This window comes from Euphorbia lathyris, chromosome 1 (assembly GCF_963576675.1).
Source record: "Euphorbia lathyris chromosome 1, ddEupLath1.1, whole genome shotgun sequence".
Classification (NCBI taxonomy): Eukaryota; Viridiplantae; Streptophyta; class Magnoliopsida; order Malpighiales; family Euphorbiaceae; genus Euphorbia; species Euphorbia lathyris.
In genome coordinates, this window is record NC_088910.1 from 12,774,175 (window position 1) to 12,794,753 (window position 20,579).

Consider the following 20,579-nt stretch of genomic DNA (forward strand, 5'->3'; position numbering starts at 1 on the left):
ATGATTTTCTGAATTATCTAACTGAATGTGGGATATGCTCACAATGGACACCCCCCTATACACCACAACACAATGGTGTATCCGAGAGGAGAAACCGTACCCTACTAGATATGGTACGATCCATGATGAGCATGGCCTTACTTCTAAAGACGTTCTGGGGCTATGACTTAGAAACTGCCCTCTTTACCCTAAATCGAGTACCAACTAAATCCGCTAGTTCCACACCATATGAATTGTTCATTGGTAGGAAACCCGTGTTCTCATTTATGAGAGTATGGGGTTGTTCAGCATTTGTCAAATGCATTGCGTCCGACAAACTAGATTCGAAATCTGACAAATGTTTCTTCATTGGATACCCTAAGGAAACTAAGGGATATTACTTCTATCATCCAGATGATCAGAAAGTAATCGTATCCAGACACGCAACCTTCTTAGAGAAAGAGTTTCTCGAAGAAACACAAAAGGAAGCATGATTGAACTTGACGAAGTTCAAGAAGAAGAAACACCAACTGAAACAACAGAGGCGGTTGAGGTACCCGAAGGAGTCCCATTAGATGAGACTCCAGTGCCACCTATTCGTAGATCACAAAGAGTTCGTGAACTCCCAGTTAGATATGGTTTTCTAGTGGGAGATGACAATGAGGTTCTCGTGTTAGACGACGAACCCGAAAACTACGAAGAGGCTCTTACTAGTCCAGATTCTAAAGCATGGCTTGAGGCCATGGATTCTGAAATGGATTCCATGTATACTAACCAAGTGTGGACTTTGGTTGATCCACCCGAAGGGATAATACCCATTGGGTGCATGTGGATCTTCAAAAAGAAGACAGACATGGATGGAAAGGTTAGCACCTACAAAGCTAGGTTAGTAGCGAAAGGATATCGTCAGAAACAAGGAATTGATTATGACGAAACTTTCTCTCCTGTGGCTATGTCCAAATCAATCAGAATCATGCTTGCAATTGCCGCTCACTACGATTATGAGATTTGGCAAATGGATGTGAAAACAGCTTTCCTAAACGGAAACCTGCTTGAGGATGTATATATGATGCAGCCTGAAGGTTTCATATCGAAGGATGCAAATAAAGTTTGCAAACTTCAGAGATCCATTTATGGACTCAAGCAAGCATTTAGAAGCTGGAATAAGCGTTTTGACGAAACCATAAAACAATTTGGTTTCGAACAAAATTGCGAAGAAGCTTGCATTTACAAGAAAGCAAGTGGGAGCTCTATAGCATTTCTCATACTATATGTGGACGATATATTATTAATGGGAAATGACATTGCTCTACTACAGTCGGTGAAAGTATGGTTATCTGGTAACTTCTCAATGAAAGACCTTGGTGAAGCAGCTTATATACTTGGTATAAAGATCTACAGAGATAGATCGAGAAGACTGCTTGGTCTTTCACAGGCTACATACATTGAAAAGGTGCTAAATTGGTTTAGCATGCTTGAATCGAAACGAGGTAACTTACCCATGTTACATGGAGTAAAGTTAAACAATCATCAATGTCCTAAAACCGATGATGACAAAAAACGCATGGCTGTAGTCCCGTACACCAGCGCAATCAGTTCGATTGTGTATGCTATGCTATGCACTAGACCTGACGTAGCGTTCGCGTTATCTGTAACGAATCATTACCAAGGAAATCCGGGAGATGAGCATTGGATTTCCGTCAAGAACATTCTTAAGTACTTGAGAAGAACTAAAGATATGTTCCTAGTGTACGGAGAAGGTGATCTGAAAATAGAAGGATTTTCAGACGCAAATCATCTCACAGATGAGAATGATTATAAATCCCAATCAGGATACCTGTTTATCTTGAATGGGGGCGTGGTCAGTTGGAAGAGTTCCAAGTAGGGAAGCGTAGCTTTCTCTACGACCGAGTCAGAGTATATCGCAGCTGCGGAAGCAGCAAAGGAAGCGGTTTGGATTAGAAAGTTCATTACAGAACTTGGTGTGGTGCCTGACATTGTAAATCCCATTACACTGTATTGTGATAACAATGGAGCCATTGCGCAAGCAAAGGAACCACGGTCTCATAATGCATCCAAGCATTACCTTAAGCGATACCACATCATTAGAGAGATTGTGGCTAGAGGAGATGTGAGAATAGAAAGAGTACCTACAGAGGACAACGTTGCAGATCCGTTGACAAAGCCTTTAACCCAGAAAGTACATGATCGTCATTTAACTTCTACCGGGATAAGTTTTAGAAACAATTGGCTTTAGTCCAAGTGGGAGTATGTTGGGGTTTAGTGTCCTATAGACAATTGTTCTAGGATACAAACTTAATGTAAATGAATTGTTCTTTATATCATTTGTTTTAATGAGATATATATTTTATAACTATATAAAGGCAACCCCTTTTAAGCACTAAATAAAGTCTAATAAAATGAAATCTGTAAGTTTATTTAAAGTTATTATAAAGTGTTCATACAAGCATGAAGTGAGACAAAACTTTATAGTAAACTGATAAACTTAAAATCACCCCAAGTCAAGTGATATGTTTGGGATTGATATATCACTGTTGAGACTTGTATGTAACAATGTCTTCTGTCCGACAGAAAGCTGATCTCACAAGCTTCATATATACAGATATATGGATAGTTACATAGATCCGATGAAAAGTTGTTCATTAGGATTGGGGATCCGATTTGAGATAACAGGATGGGTAGATTCATCATTGTCACCTGTGTTGAAACACCTTTCCATAAGATTTTGATTTGACAAAATCATCCATGATTAAGAGACAATTAAATTTAAGTGCTTTATTTTAAATGTACTAATCCGTTTGTTCAATGTTGAGTATAAATATAAATAAAGATAAAAATAAAAAGCAAGACAGGACGAAGTCAGCATGAGATGAACAAAACAAGCTAAATGGAATGAAGGTCAGCATAGAAGTCCAAAGTATCAAGCTGAGTGGAATTAAACTTAGCATCAAAAGACTAAGACATAAACGCCCAATAAAGAGAAGCGAAATAAAGCTCAGCATAAGAAGCCGCAACAACAACTGTCTTACAAAGCTGAGCTGACTAAAATATACTCAGCTTAGAAATTGCCGAAGACAAAGACTTACGCAGTAGAAGCTGAGTGTTTTCTCTAGATAGCATGGAAGAGTCGTTTGCTACAAGACAAAGATTGCCACCCATCTGCAGCAATAATTGAGACCTTGGAAATGCACAGAAGACACATTCCGAGAAGTATGGGTCAATGGATTATTGGTAAAAGACAAGTGACACAAAAAGACAAGCATGACGCAAGAAGATAAGCCTGACGTCTGAAGGAAAACGGAGGAAGGGAATGGCCGGAACAGTCTGAAGCTGACCAGAATCTGTCCCCTAAAAGAACCGTTTTAACATTAACGGCTAAATCATTTCAAAATGATCCAACATAGATTTTCCCTATATAAGGACAATCAAACTTCTTGGATCATTGTCGATTTACAAAAAAGAAAAGTACAAGAGAGAAAAGATACAAAAGCACTTAGATACAAAAGATATCTTACACCCATCTTCTATTCCTGTGTAAATGCTAGAGTGATTACTTGTAATCTTCTAAAGTGTTCTTTATTTGAAAAGGAACAAGTGTTTATCAATTGTAAAATTGAGAGTGTTGTGCTGAGTGTTTGGTTGTAAACATTCAGTGGTAGAGAAATCTAGGTGCTGGGTTGTAGCATTTAGTAGGAGTTGAGTAGACGAATAGAGGAAGGTACTCTTGCATATTCAACTGCCTGTAATCGGTTTGTGCTCTACCGTTAAAGAGCTCAGTATTGGATTCAAAAAGCCCGAAGGACTCTGGGGACTTGACGTAGGCAGAGAGGCCGAACCAGGATAAGTGATATTGAGTAATCTCTAAACTCTCTCTCAATATATATACATTGCATGTGTTGTTTGATATATTTACTCAGCATATAAATTGCCTAAGTTGACCCTGAGTAAATAAGTGGTGCTGAGTTAGAAGCTGACCTCCAAGAGTGTCAATTCCTAACTTACAAGAAAAACAACCTTAGTCAATATCTGACTGAAGCTGTCTTGCAACATATCTCACCAAGCTGACCAAAAGCTGAGTTTACCAACTCATCTGAAAAACCATTAAGTCAGCATAATTAACGCGAAAAGTTATATTAGTTCCTAACCCCCCCCTTGGAACTAATCACACAGGACCAACAAGTGGTATCAGAGCCTAAGCTCACTACTTAAAGATCTAACAATCTTGAGCTGATCCCGAAAAATGGGTGAGAACAACACACGTTTCCTCCCAGGAAACCAAACAACACAGATACTCCCTGAAGGACTATCAATCACTAGACCTCCCCTATTCTTTGGGTCGAATTATACATTCTGGAAAAATAGGATGAAGAACTTTATTCAAGCCACAAATATGAGTGCATGGCTTGCAATTGTTCAAGGTCCACATGTGCCATACAAAACTGTTAACAATGAGAAAGTTGTTAAGAGTGAAGCTGAGTGGACAGAGGATGATCTTGGAAAATTACAAAATAATGCTTCGGCTATAAATATGCTTCACTATGCTTTAGATGCTGCAGAATACAATAAGATTTCAGGTTGTGAGTCAGCACGGGAGATTTGGAAAAAGCTTGAAGTGACCTATGAAGGTACTAGTAAAGTTAAGGAGTCCAAAGTCAATCAGCATATGAGACTCTATGAGCTGTTCGAGATGAATGAGAACGAAGACATCTCTGAAATGAACTCAAGATTCACAAATATTATAAATGAGCTCAAAAGGCTTGGAAAGAACTTCACTGAAGAGGAACATATGAAGAAAATCCTGAGAAGTCTGCCTAAGAGCTGGCAAGCAAAGAAAACAGCTGTAGAAGAAGCTCAAGACTTGACAACCTACAAATATGATGAGCTGATCGGATCCTTGCTGACCCATGAAATCTCTATGAAAAACTTTGAAGCTAAAGAAAAATCGGAAGATAAGAAGCAGAAATCTCTAGTAATGAAAGCTGACTCCACAGAAGCTGAGCCAACTGGTGATGAGGAAATAGCCATGTTCACAAGAAAAATGAAGAAGCTGTTCAGGAAGAATGAAAGGAACAGCAAAAGGCCTTTCAGAAGAAGTGACAGGTACAAAGCTGAGTCTAGTGACAAATACAAGAAGGACAGCTCCACGTCTGTCACATGTTTTGAGTGCCACCAAACTGGGCATATTAAGTCAAGCTGTCCCAATCTCAAGAAAGAGAAGAAAGGGAGCAAGAAGGCTATGGTAGCAACATGGAGTGACAATGATGAGTCAACTTCTTCTGAAGCTGAGCAAAATGAAACCGCTAATATATGTTTCATGGCTGATGATGCTGATCATATCAACTCTGAGCAAGCTGACCTCTCTGATGAAACTGACCAGGAGGAACAGAATAATGAGGTAACATCCTTGCTTTTGCTTAGAAACGAAATGGTAAATGCCCTGAGTGATTTATATACACTAACTAAGAAGTGTAACAAGAAAATCAAATCACTCAGCAGGCGTTGTGATGAGATTGAAGAGGTCAAGCTGAGTGACCTCCGATATCTCCTCCAAGACAACGCAGATTTACATAACAACATTCAATTAATGCATAAATTTGTCACGGAGGTCCAAACTGAGTCAAAGAAACTTAGAAAGGATGTTACAACCCTACAGAGTCAAGCAAAAGGCTCAAAATCCAATGCTGTGTACGCAAGTACCAGTCAGTATAAACAGTACACCCAGTGTGACTGTTGTGGAAAAAGGGGACACACAAAAGATGTGTGTTGGTTCAACAAGTGGATTGTCCAATGTGACTTCTGCGGAAGAAAAGGACATACCACTAAGGTATGTTGGCATGCTCAGCATAACAATGCTGACCATACTCAGTATGACCCTCAAAGGGTAATTCATTGTGACTTTTGTGGTAAGAAAGGCCACTCCATAAAAGTATGTCGTCACAAACTAAAGTATGACTTTGCACCTGTTTATACTAACAATAAAGGACCCAAAAAGAATTGGGTACCTAAAGATGAATAGTTTAAAATGCAGGTTAGCTTGACATGCGTGGAGAAGTCAAAACTTTGGTACATAGACAGCGCATGCTCAAGGCATATGACAGGTGATGAAACACAGTTCATCACACTAGAACTTAAACGAGGTGGAAGTGTTAGCTTTGGAGATAATAAGAAGGGTAAGATAGTCGGCTCAGGTACTATCGGAGGTAACCCAACTATTGAGTCAGTCTCCCTAGTTAAAGGTCTCAAGTACAATCTGTTGAGTGTAGCTCAGCTTTGCAAAAGTGGTAGAAGGATTGTATTTGATGATACTAAGTGTCAAATACTCGAGGGGAACACAAGTGAATTGATTTTAACTGCCCCTCGTGTAGATAATGTATACATGCTAAATTTAGAAAAACAGTTTTCTAAAAACATATGCTTAGTGTCTAAAGAGGATAACTCCTAGCTATGGCATAGAAGACTTGGGCATGTCAGTATGGACCTTCTTGCCAAATTAGCTAGAAAGCAATTAGTTGAGGGATTACCCAAATTAAAATTTGAAAAAGATCAATTGTGTAAAGCTTGTCAGTAAGGGAAACAAACTAAAAGGTCATTTCATAGCAAAAATATTGTCTCAACCAAGAGACCATTGGAATTACTACACTTGGATCTTTTCGGACTTATCTAGCCACTCAACTTGGGAGGTAAGAAATTTTCCTTGGTCATTATAGATGATTTCTCTCGGTACACTTGTATCATCTTGCTGAGTAGCAAGGATGAAACTTTTGAGATGTTTACCACATTGATTAAAAAGCTTGAAAATGACAAAGACCTAAGAGTAGCTCACATTAGAAGCGACAATGGTGGAGAATTCAAAAACCAACAATTTGATGAATTTTGTGAAACCAGTGGTATTGACCACACTTTCTCTGCTCCTAGAACACCTCAACAAAATGGGGTTGTTGAAAGGAAGAATAGAACTATTGTCGAAATAGCTAGGACAATGTTGAGTGAAAATAGGCTTCCAAAGTACTTCTGGGGAGAAGCTGTTCACACAGCATGTTACATACTGAATAGGGCTCTAGTTAGACCTATACTTAAGAAAACCCCATATGAGCTTTGGAAAGGACGAAAGCCCAACATTGGATACTTTCGTGCCTTTGGGTGTAAATGCTTTATACTCAATACAAAAGACAACCTTGCTAAATTTGATGCAAAAGCTGACGAAGCGATCTTTTTAGGGTACTCAACAAACAGTAAAGCATATAGAGTATTTAATAAAAGAACTCAGGTTGTAGAAGAGTTTGTACATGTTGAGTTCGATGAAACTGACCCTACAGGTAAGTCAGCTCAGCTCGAAGAAGATGAACCAAGCTCAGCTTCCGCTGATCAACCAGAAGCCTCTGTGCCATCTATACAAGGGCTGACCAAAGGTAAGCAAGAAACTGAAATATCATTTGCTGACCAATCTATTCCTGTAGAGATTGTAGAAACACCTCTTCCAAACGACTCAACATTGCCCAAGGAAATAAAGATTCCAAGAGGACACACAAAAAAGTCCATCCTTGATGCTGCCAACAACAAGCTGATGACAAGAGATCAACTTAGGAAGTTCCTCAGTAATGTCGCCTTCGTCTCAATGCATGAGCCAAAGAATTTCGCTGATGCTGAGCACGATGAATATTGGATAAATGCCATGCAAGAAGAACTTGACCAATTCACCAGAAATGAGGTATGGGATTTAGTACCAAGGCCCAAAAATCAAAAGCCCATAGGAACTAAGTGGGTCTTTAGAAACAAACTAGATGAGCATGGAAATGTAATAAGAAACAAAGCTCGACTTGTAGCCCAAGGCTATAGTCAGCAAGAGGGTATTGACTATGGGGAAACATTTGCACCGGTTGCTAGGTTAGAAGCAATACGCATATTGTGTGCTTATGCCAGTTTCATGAACTTTAAGTTATACCAAATGGATGTCAAAAGTGCATTTCTTAATGGTTTCATAAACGAAGAGGTATATGTTAATCAACCTCCTGGGTTTGAAGATCCAAAATTTCCAAACCACGTTTATAAACTCAAAAAGGCCTTGTACGGCCTAAAACAAGCTCCAAGAGCTTGGTATGAGAGGTTGACCAACTTCCTGCTGACCAGGAACTATGTCAGAGGAAAAGCTGACACAACCTTGTTCATTAAGAAAAAGGGAAAACATACCCTACTTGCACAAATATATGTAGATGATATAATATTTGGTGCTACTAACGAGTCTTTGTGCAAAGAATTTAGCAAACAGATGCAAACTGAGTTCAAGATGTCCATGATGGGGGAACTCAACTTCTTCTTTGGACTCCAAATCAAGCAAGGTAAGAATGGCATCTTCATAAGTCAGTCCAAGTACACCAAAGAAATGTTAAAGAAATTCGATATGATGGACTGCAAACCCATATCAACCCCTATGAGTACTGATACTGTCCTATGAAAAGATGAGAAAAGTAAGTCAATAGATACTAAACTCTATCGAGGTATGATAGGCTCGTTACTTTATCTCACAGCTAGTCGACCCGATATACAGTACTCAGTATGTTATTGTGCGAGATATCAAGCTGACCCCAGAGAATCTCATCTAACGGCTGTAAAAAGAATTTTTAGATATTTGCAGAGCTCAATTGATGAAGGTCTATGGTATCCAACTTTAAATGACTTCACACTCATTGGATATACTGATGCTGACTATGGACGAGATAAGCTAGAACGTAAGAGCACTTCAGGAGGATGTCATTTCCTTGGAAGCTGTCTAGTATCTTGGTTCAGCAAGAAGCAATCATCTGTGGCCCTGTCTACAACTGAAGCTGAGTACGTGGCTGCTGGAAGCTGTGTTGCTCAAGTCCTATGGATAAAGCAACAGCTAGAGGATTATGGAGTGAAGACCGAAACAATAGAGATCAAATGTGACAACAAGAGTGCCATTGATCTATCTAAGAATCCAATTCAACACAGCAGGATGAAGCACGTCAGCATAAGGCATCACTTCATTAGAGGTCACGTACTAAAAGATGAGATCAAGCTGACCTATGTGCCAACAAATGAACATCTTGCAGATATCTTCACCAAGCCCTTGGCACGTGAACAATTCAACATACTAAGGGAAGCTATCGGTATGTCTAATCCCCTTCAATAATTCTCTAGTGAATGTTGAGTGATTGCCATGTTGAGTGAAAATGTGAACGTTGTGCAAATGCCATGCTGAGTAAATTAAGTAACTACTACTTACTGAGCTTGAAATGTAGTAAAATCACCCCATACTGAGTTGACATACATACTGTGTGATTATCCTGAGTAAGTACATATACTGAGCAATTATCATGTACTAAGTTGTTTAGAAATAGGAAATTCACCTTGATAGAACTTGGTTCTCAATATCACAAACGGTTCACTTTCTAAGAAAACTGCGCTAAAACCCACTTGCACCAATAAATGCCAACACGTGTAATAAAAAGCACCTGGAAAAGGCAAACAATTATGAGACAACCCATGCGCCGAAAATGTCATAATTTACAGAATCTCTGTCGGTTGAACGCCCCAAGGAAAAATGGCTAGTCCAATAAATAGGGCCGTTTTAGACCTATATAAATAATGGAAGAATTACTCCTCAAATCTCATCACACGTAAACCCTTTGGTATTCAGAATCTCTCTCTCTCTAATCTTCCATAAAAATCTCTGAAAATGTCCAACACTCAGAACATCTCCGGTGAAAATTCCGACAAATTGATCACCGATGAAAGCCCCAAATCTATTCCTCAATCTAACCTAACTCCGAGCAAACACCGTCAAGCTGACCCAGCAAGCTCCTCAAAACAAAAGAAACCCAAGGCCAGAACCATAGTAAAGGTTCACACGAAAGTCCACAACCTGGAAGTCCTAAAATGTCGCTGGTTCTCTCCTAGCTTCATCTCCTCCGAAAAGCCATTCTGTGAATGGATTGAGAAGAACGAGTGGACAGGCCTCTTCTCTCTCCCCGGAACCACCTACCCTCGGATGGTTAGGGAATTCTACTCCGGTCTCCATGTTGATAAGGATGATGCTGACTATCTGGAGACGCATGTTAAGGGTCACAAGATTGTAATCACTCCGTCCTACTTGGCAACCTTACTCAACTTGCCTAACAAAGGAACCGAGTTTAGAACAACAAAGGAGAAGGTATCAACGGAACAGCTCGACCAGATGAAGGGTTTTTGCAAACCCAAAAATCACAAGGGAGAAATACCCAGCACTAGTATGGGGCAAAACCAGAAAATGGCGCACTACATCTTGACCAACTTCATCTTTCCTAAACTCAACTCAGCCTCGTCCGCCTCCAACTTCGAGCAGTGCTTTATATGGCACATGCTAACCTATTGCCCACTCAATATGCCTGTGTTTCTGGTGGGTGCACTTCAACGTGGAGGTAAGAAACTTCGACTAGGTTCTCTAATCACCAAAATCCTTGAAGATCACAAGATCGAGACAGTCACTGAGACTAAGAGTTTGGGAACAGAAATAACCGCGGCTCTGCTATTTGGGTTGATATTCAACCAACCGTTAAAGGGAGTTGAAGATGCTGAGGAAGATGAGGAAGAAAACGATGTTGAACAAGAAATTGAGACTGAGCAAGAAGCAGATAATGCTGAGCCAGAAGTTGAACCAAAGGAAGTTCCTACCGAGTCCCCTAAGGCAAAGAAGAAGAGAAAAGCACTTGCAACATGTGCAAAGGATATTGAAACTGTGCCCAGGAAGAAGCGGGCTATGACCAGAGGAAATGATGTTGATGCTGACCAACCTCAGGTTACACCCAAGTCAGCAGAGAAAAGGAAAGGGCAAGCTGAGCCCGAAGAAGAAAATGATGAATCCCCAGAACAACCTCTAAAGAAGAGAAGTCGAAGTTCTGGATTGAAAATTGTTGAAGCCGATCCCATTGATTGGGTTGTGAGACCCAAATCTCACTGCACTCAGAACATTGGGATTGATCTTGAGAAAACTCCAGTTGAGGAAGCTGATGAAGGGGAAGAACAAAGACAGGATAATACACAACCTAATATTGAAGAAAAAGATCATGCTGAGTCGGTTGATGTTGAGCAACTTCAGGAGGTACATGCTGACCAAGAAGTAGAAGATAAACAAAGTGAGGATCCGGATGTTGAAGCCGAGGTTGAGGAGATAAATGCTCAAACTGACCCTTCACCTCCAAAAACTAAGTCCCTCAAAAGGCTGAAAAAGAAAGCGTTTAAAGCTCCCCTTATTGATCTTTTGGAAGATTCTCCACCTCTGGAGCCACTTATAGATCTATTCGACATCCAGTTCGAGTATTTTTCCCACCATGTTGAGTCTCCTCCCAAAGAACCGGAGCAAAATCAAGCCTCTGTTACTCGTACTGGGGAACATGCCAAGACTCCACAGAATCCAAATCCTGCCGAGCAAGAGCTCGAAGATCAAGCCACACGGGGAGAAAACTATGGATCCACCTACTCAATTCCAACCTCATGAAGAACACTCAGCTCCTGGTACTGACTCACATCAAGACCCAATTACTCAAGCAAATAAGCAGCCAACTCCACCACCATCCAGCTCCACCTCCATTCCTGCGTCTGAGCCAAATTTCACTGCTCAATTTGCATATCTTAGTGCAACTCAGTCTGGTCGTCGAATCATCGAAACGGCTCAATCTCTTCTCCAGGAGCTCACCACTTCTGATGCTGCTAGGTCTGCTCATCCTGAGTCACCAAATATCTCTGCCATCACTCAACTTCTTACTGAAATTAAGGGACTCAAGGATCTTATCAGTGTTATGACCTCCGTCCAAACACAGCAACCTAAGTAAGATCAAATTGCCAAACTGACTGAGCTGTTCCTTCTGATGATCAACCACATGAACTCCCTTGAAGGTAAAATCACCAATCTTTCTGCACCAAATCCAGGATATGTAACTTCGACTGAGCTAGACCAACACTTTGCCAAACTGAGAATAGAATTGCCCAACCTTGGGACACCGGTTACTCCTGAGTATGCCACATCTGTTGAATTGCAAGAATGCTTTGCCAAGCTGTCTACTGACCTAACTTGTACACGTGAGCTCGTTTCCTCCACCTCTCAATGTACAATTGACCAACTCAGTGAAGCCGTGAGTCTTCTCAATGTCAACAAAGCTCAGATGGATGTTGATCCCATCACCAATGATACTCTGTCGAAAGGTATTCTGCAGGCCATGCCCATCGACAATGCTCAACGCATCTTCTATGACTCTGCCCTCCTAAAGATGTATCATCAATCCTTTGCTCAGATTACCAGCTCTCTTACTTGGCTTAGTAAGTCCAATGAGTGCATTATCAGCCTGATCACTGGGTCAATTCCGGTTCCTCGACATGTTCGAGATGATAGTGTCCATGTGATTGATGGATTAAGTGAAAGCACAAAGAGACTACAACGCTATTCAAATGTCCTATCCTCTGCTGCAAGAAATGACACCTTTGTCTATAAACCCGATGTAGGCAAAATGGGGGAGAGACCTCACGATGGAACTCAACAAAGGGCAGGAACATCAGGGAGCAAAGAGAAAGGAAAGGGTGAGAAAGGAAAGGGTAAGGCTGTGCATGAAGCACAAATGAATCTAAAGAAGAGAGAATAGTGAAACTTAAGTTTTTGTATGTCTAAGTTCTGTAGGCACCAATATTTTGTATGTTTTGTTATCCAATGAACTGTGTTTTTTTTCTGTTCAAATTCCATGCTTATCAATGCACATTAACATAAGCAAATTGAACAGACAAATACTCAGTATACATAATAATGAATAAATCAAACTGAGTATTCAAGCATTTCTGAAAACGGACCTAGACTCAAAATGAATTAGAACTGATTCTAGTCAGAACACACATTCTTAGTTTGTGTCAAATAAATCTTGGTAGGTTTAAGAGATAAATTAACAGATGCAACCCTTACGGGGGAGCAATTTTAGAAATATGAAAAATAAATCAATCATGGGGAATTTCAAAACTGAGTTCCATAATTATGCATTTTGCCAACATCAAAATGGGGGAGTTTGTTGAAACACCTTTCCACAAGATTTTGATTTGACAAAATCATCCATGATTAAGAGACAATTAAATTTAAGTTCTTTATTTTAAATGTACTAATCCGTTTGTTCAATGTTGAGTATAAATATAAATAAAGATAAAAATAAAAAGCAAGACAGGACGAAGTCAGCATGAGATGAACAAAACAAGCTAAATGGAATGAAGGTCAGCATAGAAGTCCAAAGTATCAAGCTGAGTGGAATTGAACTTAGCATCAAAAGACTAAGACATAAACGCCCAACAAAGATAAGCGAAATAAAGCTCAGCATAAGAAGCCGCAACAACAACTGTCTTACAAAGCTGAGCTGACTAAAATATACTCAGCTTAGAAATTGCCGAAGACAAAGACTTACGCAGTAGAAGCTGAGTGTTTTCTCTAGATAGCATGGAAGAGTCGTTTGCTACAAGACAAAGATTGCCACCCATCTGCACCAATAATTGAGACCTTGGAAATGCACAGAAGACACATTCCGAGAAGTATGGGTCAATGGATTATTGGTAAAAGACAACTGACACAAAAAGACAAGCCTGACGCAAGAAGACAAGCCTAATGTCTGAAGGAAAACAGAGGAAGGGAATGACCGGAACAGTCTGAAGCTGACCAGAATCTATCCCCTAAAAGAACCGTTTTAACATTAACGACTAAATCATTTCAAAATGATCCAACACGGATTTTCCCTATATAAGGACAATCAAACTTCTTGGATCATTGCCGATTTACAAAAAGAAAAGTACAAGAGAGAAAAGATACAAAAGCACTTAGATACAAAAGATATCTTACACCCATCTTCTATTCCTGTGTAAATGCTAGAGTGATTACTTGTAATCTTCTAAAGTGTTCTTTATTTGAAAAGGAACAAGTGTTTATCAATTGTAAAATTGAGAGTGTTGTGCTGAGTGTTTGGTTGTAAACATTCAGTGGTAGAGAAATCTAAGTGTTGGGTTGTAGCATTTAGTAGGAGTTGAGTAGACGAATAGAGGAAGGTACTCTTGCATATTTAACTGCCTGTATTGGGTTTGTGCTCTACCGTTAAAGAGCTCAGTATTGGATTCAAAAAGCCCAGAGGACTCTGGGGACTGGACGTAGGCAGAGAGGCCGAACCAGGATAAGTGATGCTGAGTAATCTCTAAACTCTCTCTCAATATATATACATTGCATATGTTGTTTGATATATTTACTTAGCATATAAATTGCCTAAGTTGACCCTGAGTAAATAAGTGGTGCTGAGTTAGAAGCTGACCTCAAAGAGTGTCAATTCCTAACTTACAAGAAAAACAACCTTAGTCAATATCTGACTGAAGTTGTCTTGCAACATATCTCACCAAGCTGACCAAAAGCTGAGTTTACCAACTCATCTGAAAAACCATTAAGTCAGCATAATTAACGCGAAAAGTTATATTAGTTCCTAACCCCCCCCCCCTTGGAACTAATCACACGGGACCAACAACCTGTTCATCTCATTGGTATTAATAGGTATAACTAATCCTCAGACTCAAAGGAATATTAATTGGTATTCTGGATTACGGAATGTGACGCTTTGACTCTGGTGTAAGACGATCCTTAACAGAGATGACTCTGGGGTGTGAACAGTAGACGTTGGGTATCACAGGAAGTGATTGCGGAATTGTTATATATTGGATTGAGCATTTATCACTCCCGATAAATGGGAGATACATCCATGGATCGCTTGTGGAAGACTCGACTCTAAATCCTTGCAAGTTGATAGCTTAAGAGTTGAAATACAGATTTCACTTAACCTATCTTTTTGAGTTGACTCGGCCTGTACAAGTAAAATGAACGTCTCACTATATTTGACTTGACATCATCCATAGTCATAAGATTCAGTTCAAGGATGTAGTTGATAAAGGATCGAATTATACTGTAACTAATACGGAAAGGTTAACGACAGAATCAACCTGTCTTCTTATAGCTCTGGGGGAATGATTACGGACTTGCTAATCACATATTCTGTACATCATTCCGTTATGCAAAGATTAAATATAATTCTTTGAAAATTATTTAATAACGTTGCATACGGCTAGAAGCGATAAGAACCTAATGGGTCACACATAAGACTTGGAACCTAAAAGAGAGATAGATGTTAATTAATTGATGGAAGCCCAATTGAGCCCAATAAGGCCCATGGACCAAGGGGGGTCGAAATTCATGCAATAAAATACATGAATAATTAATTTGATTTTATTAATTCTAATTAGATTAGGATTATGAACTAAATTAATTAAGAGATAAATAAGTTAGGAGTTTTAATTAGATTATTATACTCCTATTATTATCCAATAAGGTTATTATTGTTATCCTTAATATATTAGATATATAGTGAGATAATAATTAGGAATTCTATTTCGAATTGAATTCATATTCAGTAACCTAATTCTATCTAACTAGGGATTAGATATAAGATTATAAATACCCCTCCCCTAGGATTTTCAAAATCCACATGCTAATCCCCTATTGAAATTTTCGAAATCCACCCTAGTGCAAGAGAGAGAAAATTCGACACCCCTAGTTCGAGGATGAGATTTCTCTACGGCTTCCTTTGATCAATTGATTTCATCTATTTCTTTTATCCTTGATCTTGTGTTGATTAGTTAGAGGCAATCTACTTTGATTGCTATTCAACGGTTGATTCTAAATTAATCTTCCTGTGTTTTATTTCGTGTTTGGGAACTCGGAGAAGAGTTGTGGGAACTTCATTAACAACGGTAGATTGATCATCAAAAGGTAATTCTTCTTATCCTTCTTTATATGAAATAACGATTAACGGATCCTAGGGTTAAATGGAAATAGGTTAAAATTTTTATATTTCCGCTGCTATACCTTAGCCTAATTTCCAACAGACGTAACTCATCTAACTCATTTAAGTCGAGCAAACGTTTCTTACCTGCTTGTCGTAAATCAAAGTTAAGTTCCCTAATAGCCCAATAGGCTTTGTGTTCTAATTCGACTGGCAAATGACATGCCTTCCCATACACCAAGCGGTATGGAGTCATTCCTATTGGTGTTTTAAATGCAGTACGGTATGCCCATAACGCATTATTGAGTTTAGAAGACCAATCTTTTCTTGAAGATGAAACTGTTTTCTCTAGAATCCATTTGAGTTCTCTATTAGATATCTCCGCCTGACCATTTGACTGAGGATGGTATGGCGTTGACACGCGGTGGCGTACTCCATATTTTTTCATAAGCGGATCAAAACTTCGGTTTATAAAATGTGTACCGCCATCACTAACGATGACTCTAGGACAACCAAATCTACAAAATATGTCGTCAAGAAAATTAATAACTACTTTAGAATCGTTTATCGGGGTTGCAATTGCTTCAACCCACTTTGAAACATAATCAACGACGACTAATATGTAAGTTTTACCAAAAGAAGGGGGAAAAGGTCCCATGAAATCTATTCCCCACATGTCGAAGACTTCAACTTCTAACATGATTGTGAGGGGCATCTCATCTTTCCTTCCTAAATTTCCTGTTCTTTGGCACTTATCACAACGAGTAATAAATGAACGGACGTCTTTAAACATCATAGGCCAAAAGAAACCACATTCAAATATTCTAGCTACTGTCTTACTAACTCCATTATGTCCTCCATAAGAGCTAGAATGACATTCCGACATTATGGATTCATATTCATTTTCACCAACGCATCTCCTAATTATCCCGTCACCATAAGTCTTGAACAAGAAAGGATCTTCCCAAAAATACTGTTTAATGTCAAAGAAAAATTTCTTCCTTTGTTGGAAAGTTAATCCTTCCGAAGCAATGTTGGCTGCAAGATAATTTGCAATATCCGCATACCATGGTGACATGACACTTTTTATTTGATAGAGATGTTCATCAGGGAAATCATCTCGTATACTGTTGGTTTCACCTATAGGACCGTTTTCATCTTCGAGCCTTGATAGATGATTGGCGACAAGGTTTTCGACTCCATTTTTGTCTTTAATTTCTATATCAAATTCTTGTAGCAGTAAAACCCATCTAATTAGACGTGGTTTTGCATCTTTTTTACCAAATAAATATCTTAAAGCTGCATGATCAGTATAAATAATAACTTTCGAACCTAACAAGTATGACCTAAACTTATCACATGCAAAAACTACAGCTAACATTTCTTTCTCTGTTGTGGTGTAGTTTAATTGTGCACCGGACAGTGTGTGACTTGCATAATAAATGACATGAAGTTTCTTATCCTTCCTTTGACCTAAAACACATCCGACGGCTAAGTCACTTGCATCACATATAATTTCAAAGGGTAAATCCCAATCAGGTTTAGCAATAATAGGTGCACTGACTAAAGCTGTTTTCAATGTTTCGAAAGCTTTAACGCAATCTTCATTAAAATCAAAGGTTGAATCTTTCATGAGTAAATTAGTAAGTGGTTTGGAAATTACAGAGAAATTCTTAATAAATCTTCTGTAAAAACTGACATGTCCTAAAAATGACCTTACTCCCTTAACAGTAGTTGGAGGGGGTAATTTTTCTATTACTGAAGTTTTTGCTCTATCCACTTCTAATCCTTTTTCAGATATTTTGTGACCTAAAACAATTCCTTCGTCAATCATGAAATGACATTTTTCCCAGTTTAATACCATATTTGTTTCTTCACACCTAGACAAAACTTTATCCAAGTTCTTTAGGCATGAATTGAAAGAATCTCCATAAACTGAAAAATCATCCATAAAAACTTCCATGATATCTTCAATGAAATCATTAAAAATTGCAGTCATACAACGTTGAAATGTTGCAGGTGCGTTACATAGACCAAAGGGCATTCTCCTATATGCAAATGTTCCGTAAGGACACGTGAAGGTTGTTTTATCTTGGTCATCCGAGTAAATATATATTTGAAAGAATCCGGAGTAACCGTCTAGAAAACAATAGAAAGCATGACCAGCTATCCTTTAGATCATTTGATCAATGAAAGGTAGAGGAAAATGATCTTTCCTAGTTGCTTTATTAAGGTTTCTATAATCTATACAAACCCTCCAACCAGTGGTGGTTCGTGTAGGTATTAATTCACCTTCGTCATTCCTTACAACTGTTATGCCTCCATTCACTATCCGAAATAGGATAAATGATTCCATTGTCTAGAAGTTTAGTAATCTCATTTTTTACTACTTCTTTCATATTCGGATTTAGGCGTCTTTGCCGCTTTAGGTGGCTTATCTTCTTCTAAGTGAATTCTGTGCATTACGATGCTCGGATTAATACCTTTTAAGTCTGAAATTTGCCAACCCATACTTCCTATCCTATTTCTAACAACTTCTTTCAATTTCTCTTCTTGAACTTATGTTAATTTGTTAGAGATAATTATAGGTAGAGAATCGCCTTCGCCTAAGAAAGCGTACCTCAAATGACTTGGTAATTCTTTAAGTTCTAATTTAGGTGGAACTATAATCGAAGGCGGAACTGGTCCATCTTCACGAATCAAAGGCTCTGGGTCCTTATCTTCTAGTTCCTCACTCATTATAGGTTCTATTATTTCTTCTTTTTGAACAATGTCATTTACACATTCTTCAATTAAATCAAGTTTCATACAAGCGAAATCCTCCATAGGATATTTCATTGCTTGGTTCATATCAAACTCAATCTTATCGTCTCCTATTCGTAAAACTACTTTCCCTTCCGACACATCAACTAGAGCACGTCCCGTGTTCATAAACGGTCTACCAAAGATTAGCGGACAATTAACGTCATATGCAAAATCTAATATAACGAAATCGGTAGGAAAAATAAATTTGTCAACTTTAACTAAAATATCCTCAATTATACCATATGGTCTTTTAGTGGTTTGATCCGCTAATTGCAAAACCATATTGGTACGTTTGATATCTTCTTCTAAGCCTAACTTATTAAAAATAGATAATGGCATCAAGTTTATGTTTCCTCCTAAATCACAAAGACAACTTGGGAATTCAATATCTCCCAATTTACACGGAATGGTAAAACATCCGGGATCTTTGAGTTTGGTGGGCAAATTACTTGACACAATTGAACTACAATCTTCGGCTAGTGAAATGGATGAAATTCATTCCCAACTAATTTTCTTTGAAATTAAATCTTTGAGGAATTTACCATAATTGGGAATTTGCGTAATCGCATCCATAAACGTCAAATTAATATGCAAATTTTTAAGTTTGTCTAAAAATGTTAAAAGTTGTTTGTCATAGTCCTTATTGCGGACTTTGTGTGGAAAAGGTGGTCTGGGTACAAAAGTTTTTGTACTAGAGTCAAGTTGTGCATCTTTTCGGTTTAATGTATCTTCTTTGGACTTTGGTAAATCAGTTCCTGGTAAAGTTGAATTTCCGGGCATTTCCGGACCTAAGTAATTTTTCCCTGAACGAAGAGTGATTGCCTTAACATGCTCTTTCAGATTTTCTTCCGTATGGCTTGGAAGACTTCCCTCTTTGCGGGATGGAATTGATTTAGCGAGTTGTCCAATTTGAACCTCCAAATTATGGATGCTAGATGATTGGTTTTTAATAAGCTGATCGAATTTATTCTCGATCCGTTTAAAACCATCGTCGTGATTACTTATTTTTCCGCTCATAGCATCAATAAATTTATCGATTTTAGAAGATAAAGTGCTAATCGTATCTCTTGATTGATTTTGATAGTTGGTTGTACGATTTTGATTAGCATTAGCATTATTATTGTTATCTCTCCAGTTAAAGTTAGGATGATTTCTCCATCCAGGATTATATGTATTGGAGTAAGGGTTATTAGGTTGGTTTTGCCCTTGGACAAAATTTACCTGTTCAATTTCACTCATACCTTCATAATCCACATCCGTTTGGATTGGCTTACCATTAGGATCACACGGTGCCATAAACCTATCAATTTTGTGCGATAAGGCAGAAAACTGGGCTTGCAACATCGCAACTGGATCAAGATTCACTATACCTTTAACTGATGACATAGTTGAGGATGATGGTTTCGCTATTGGTACGTGTCCACGCTTCGCGGGCCACATACTGCTGTTGATTGCCATTTCCTCCAAAAGTTCTCTTGCTTGGGCCGATGTTTTCTTCATGAATAACCCTCCAGACATAGCATCCAATGAACCTCTAGTTGTAGGATTTAGTCCATTATAAAATGTTTGCATTAAAAGTTCAGCGGGCAATTGGTGGTGTGGGCATAAACGTTGAAGTTCTTTAAAACGTTCCCAAGCCTCATAAAGAGTTTCATTATCATTTTGAGAAAAAGATGTTAACTCTTTAATGACTCTTGCGGTTTTTGCTAAAGGAAAATTTTTTGATAAAAATGTTTGGGCTAATTGCTCCCAAGTCTCAAATGATGCGGCTGGCATAGAAGTTAACCACTCTTTGGCTCGATCCTTCAAAGTAAAAGGAAAAAGGCGAAGATTGATTGCTTCCGTAGTCACATTTGGTATTTTAAAAGTGTCACAAATTTCTAAGAAATTTGTCAAATGGGTGTTAGGATTTTCGTTAGGTAACCCGTAAAATGTTATGTT

General features: G+C 38.6%; 1 non-coding gene across 1 annotated transcript; it reads left to right on the forward strand.

The window, feature by feature from the left end:
- The first annotated feature begins 20,226 nt into the window (after positions 1 to 20,226).
- LOC136215960 (small nucleolar RNA R71) lies at positions 20,227 to 20,333 on the forward strand. Its single transcript, XR_010682961.1, has one exon. It is a non-coding gene; the product is annotated as a small nucleolar RNA R71 (small nucleolar RNA).
- The last annotated feature ends 246 nt before the right edge of the window (positions 20,334 to 20,579 follow it).